Source organism: Herpailurus yagouaroundi, unplaced genomic scaffold (assembly GCF_014898765.1).
Source record: "Herpailurus yagouaroundi ecotype Mexico unplaced genomic scaffold, PumYag 140, whole genome shotgun sequence".
Classification (NCBI taxonomy): domain Eukaryota; kingdom Metazoa; phylum Chordata; class Mammalia; order Carnivora; family Felidae; genus Herpailurus; species Herpailurus yagouaroundi.
In genome coordinates, this window is record NW_024412395.1 from 94,214,062 (window position 1) to 94,218,024 (window position 3,963).

General features: G+C 45.4%; 1 long non-coding RNA gene across 1 annotated transcript; it reads left to right on the plus strand.

Annotated features, from left to right (window-relative positions):
• Positions 1-913: 913 nt before the first annotated feature.
• LOC121031047 (uncharacterized) lies at positions 914-1,988 on the plus strand. The gene is made up of 2 exons (XR_005790532.1): positions 914-1,086; positions 1,798-1,988. It is a non-coding gene; the product is annotated as an uncharacterized LOC121031047 (long non-coding RNA).
• The last annotated feature ends 1,975 nt before the right edge of the window (positions 1,989-3,963 follow it).

The window sequence follows — 3,963 nt, forward strand, 5'->3', positions numbered from 1 at the left end:
CTCCCTCCCTCCCTTCCTCCCTTCCTTCCTTCCTCCCTTCCTTCCTCTCTTCCTTCCTTCCTTCCTTCCTTCCTTCCTTCCTTCCTTCCTTTCCTTCCTTCCTTCCTTCCTTCCAAGAGAGCAGGGAAGGGGCACAGGGAAACGTTTGGGACAGGAGGGTGTACTTATTATCTTGATTTGTGTAGAAAGATTCATGGTTGTATACCTACGTCAAAACTTATCAAATTTCTATCACATTTGGGGTGCCTAGGTGGCTCAGTCGGTTGGGCATCAGACTTCCACTCAGGTCATGATTCACAGTTTGTGAGTCTGAGCCCTACGTGGGGCTCTGTGTTGACAGCTTGGAGCCTGGAGCCTGCTTTAGATTCTGTGTTTCCCCCTCTCTCTGCCCCTCTCCTGCTTTCACTCTCTATCTCTGTCTCTCAAAAATGAATAAACGTTAAAAAAATTGTTGTTGCATTTAAAATATGTGAGTTTATTGTGTCAGTTCTACCTCGGTGCATTCATTTAAAAATTCCCATATTAGTTCAAATCCTTGCTGTAAAAGTTCTTTCTGAAAATAAGATATTGGGACCAGGAATGCACATGTAAATGTGCCAGCCAATAAAGGCTTTGAAGATGCTGGGTCTGAAAGGCCAGGACAATTTCACTTGGTTAGTATCATCCAGGGTGGTTCCCATGGGCTACACTGATCAGCAGCCAGCTGATGAGCCAGCAGTCCTAATAGGTACTTTGTTGATTTTCCCCAGATGTCTCAGTACTCCCAAACCACCCAACCAAACTCTTATGCTGAATCACAGCCATTGTGACAAGGCATCATTAATCATCAGGTCCTTTTGCCAGGAGCTCCCATGTCATGGGCACTTGTCTCTGTATATAAAAGGAGTGATGGGTGGGCTGCTTTGAATGAAGGGACCTGGGGTGGGGGAGGGGGGCAGCAGATAGATCCCTGCTGCTGGCCAGAATTGGGAAATATAAGAAGATGATGCAGTCCTGTAGATATAAGTGTTCAGCGTGCCATCTGAAGGATTTACTACAGAGACAGAAAGCAAAGAAGTTATGGAAGAAAAAGATCAGGAAGACAAGGTATTGATGACATTTTCTGATTATCCAAAGGGGCCTCGCAAACCCGAAGAGCTGTCCTCCTGGCTTGCAGGTGTTCCAAACTGTGATGCCTTTGTCAAAGCAAAGCTCTCCACTTGCCTTTCAGAGACTGCCTTCCAACTCTTCCCTGGCTTCTCTGCTACCCACAAAAACCCAGCTCTCCCCCAGCTTCCCACCAATCCTGCAAAAAGCCAGAATTTCTGTGTTCATTGCTCATCTTCTTTATGATAGAGCCTCCCTCAAATCTTTTCATTCAGTAGAGAGGTTGACATAACCCCTAGACCTACCTTTTTGAAGGTGGGTTTCTTTCTTTCTCTCTCTTTTTTTTAAGGTTTGTTTATTTTGAGAGAGAGAGAGAGAGACAGAGAGAGAGACAGAGACAAAGAAAGCATGAGCTAGTTGGGGAGGGGCAGAGAGAGAGAGAGAGAGAGAGCCAAATAGGCTGTGTACCAGCATGGAGCCTAATGCGGGGCTCGAACTCATGAACCCGTGAGATCATGACCTGAGCTGACCTCAGCAGTCAGACACTTAACCAACTAAGCCACCCCAGGTGCCCCTTGAAGGTGGGTTTCTCATACTCTCTGGCCTTATGTCTGATGAAATCTGAGAAACTGAGCTGAAGAGGTCCTTCTATAAAAAACACATGGGTTTCCTGAGTGTAAATCTTACATTTTCTCATTCTTGTCTCCTTAGTCAGCAGCATATGCCAATGATCTGGTTGAAGACACTGCTCGAACCCATGACTTTCGGCGTCACAGTTTTTCCCATGGCCAGCAATAAGAAAAGCCTCTTTTGGTGCGGGCCCCAGAACACCATAATCATCTTCGATTTTACCTCTCTGCCCAGGGTCTTTTAAGTAAAATTTCTCTCCTTTCACTGACAAATGGTGTTTTGTGTGTTTTTGCTTAGCTGAACAGTGACCTATGGTAACCTGGAGTACCCCTGACTTTTTTCATGTAATAGGCTAAGTGGGGTAGAACAGGTAGAGGGATAATCAAGCGAGTCGGGAGGAAATGTGTAGTGCCCATGTAAGAGACTTGCTAATAAAATATGATTGGGTTTCGGTATGGAATAGGTTGAGATATTTTCTGGATATGAAAAGAATTTACTTGGTTTGATAGACCTTCTAACTGGCTGGGTTGAGGTATAACAACCAGAAAACGCAGAACAGATCATCAGCTCATACTTCTAGCTTTGTTTGTTGGTAATTAGTAATGAAGGTACCCAAAGATATCCCGTTTTCTAGAAACAAGCTCGGGTCATGTCAACACGGAGCCCAGGAACTGTAAACATGAGAAAGGGTGAAAACATAAAATGGGCCTAGACTGCATCTGTGTATTTGGGACTTTTTAAAGGACAACATCCCCAAGCCTCTCCTGATCGTGTGCTATAGATACAATGTAGTCTTGGACCCTTTGGGGTCAAATAATTCTGATAGCTGTGTGGAATCCCTTGTGTAATTGAACCTGGACCTTGTATAATTCACATAAAGGTGTGACATCTCTTACCCCTATCGCATTACCCTTAAAGTGCAACAGTTCTGCCACCTTTAAAAATCATATGCCCGCCAGACCAAAGCTGATCTAGAAGTTTGCGACCCAATTCTCCTGTGAAAGATACAGAAACCGTTGTCCAGCCAACTTAGGTAGGCCCCTGGGTTTTGTCAAATTTTCTAGATATCGATGAGCTTCTTGTTCCCAATGGAACATGGGTTTCTCCCATGATGGTTGATTTGTTCTTGGTTGACACATTTGCTCTCAGTGTGGGAGTGGGGGAAGATTGTAGTTTCAAGACCTTATGGCGAGTGTCCCTGCGCCCAGGAGCAGAGGCATCCTGGGAATGTGGTAATGCTAGACTCTATCTTGTAGTAATGTGTTGTAGTCACATGCTTTGCACACACTGGTGTAGTCTTGGGGAGAAGGCACAGACAAAGGAGGTCAGTAGCCTTTCCTGCTTCATTCTGTGCCAGTCATCCCTATCACACTCACCATTTTTGCCACATTTACATAGAACTTGGCCTTGTTCACATACGCGTGTTATGTAAGAGCCGATAGTCCACAGTCAAAGTAACGGCATCGGGAGGCCCTCCTCCCAGGCACCCAAAGATTGAAATTAAGTGTGAGAACTTTGAATCTTAGTGTCCAAGGCATTGAATATTTATTGGTGAAAGCCCTGTATGAAGTAAAAAATCATGACCCACGTTATACCTCACAGCAGCTTTTGTCAGGTATGGCACCTGATAGGGCTACTGGAGGGGGACCTTGAAAGTGGTGGACAGGTTGGTAGGCGTTTTAGTCTTTGCAGGCAAAAGCAGCCACGGTGAGTGGCCATGGCCACGTTCCACCAAGACTTTACCTAGAGCTTGTGCTGACTATTTCACTGATCTTGTAACAGTGATCTCAATTTTGCAACTGAAACACACACGGAAGGACTAACTTGACAAAATCACAGGAAGGCAGAGATAATGGAGTGGTCTTTTCTACTCTCCTAGCCCCTCGAGACTTGTTCTGGTTCTGCCTGGGGCCAGGATCTTCTTTCTTTGTGTCTTGTCTAAGGGTCAGCCTTCCTCTTCCTTTTCCACCCTTTGTGGTAGTTTCTATTCATGAGTCTTCACCTTTTGCTGGATGTCTTTATGGACCATCTTTCTCCTTGTCTCGGTGGTAGTCTTCTTGTAAAAGAGTTAATTTTGAGGGGTGGGAGTCGGTGTGGGGGAGTGGGGTGAGGGCACAGAACCTGCTTGTCCTAAACCAGCTGTTCCTCAGGCAGGTAAGCCAGTGACGGGAAGAAGAAAGCTAACTGGCTAGTCATAGGATCAGGACATTGTATGATGCAATGTGGTCATAATGCTACATAAAGCCG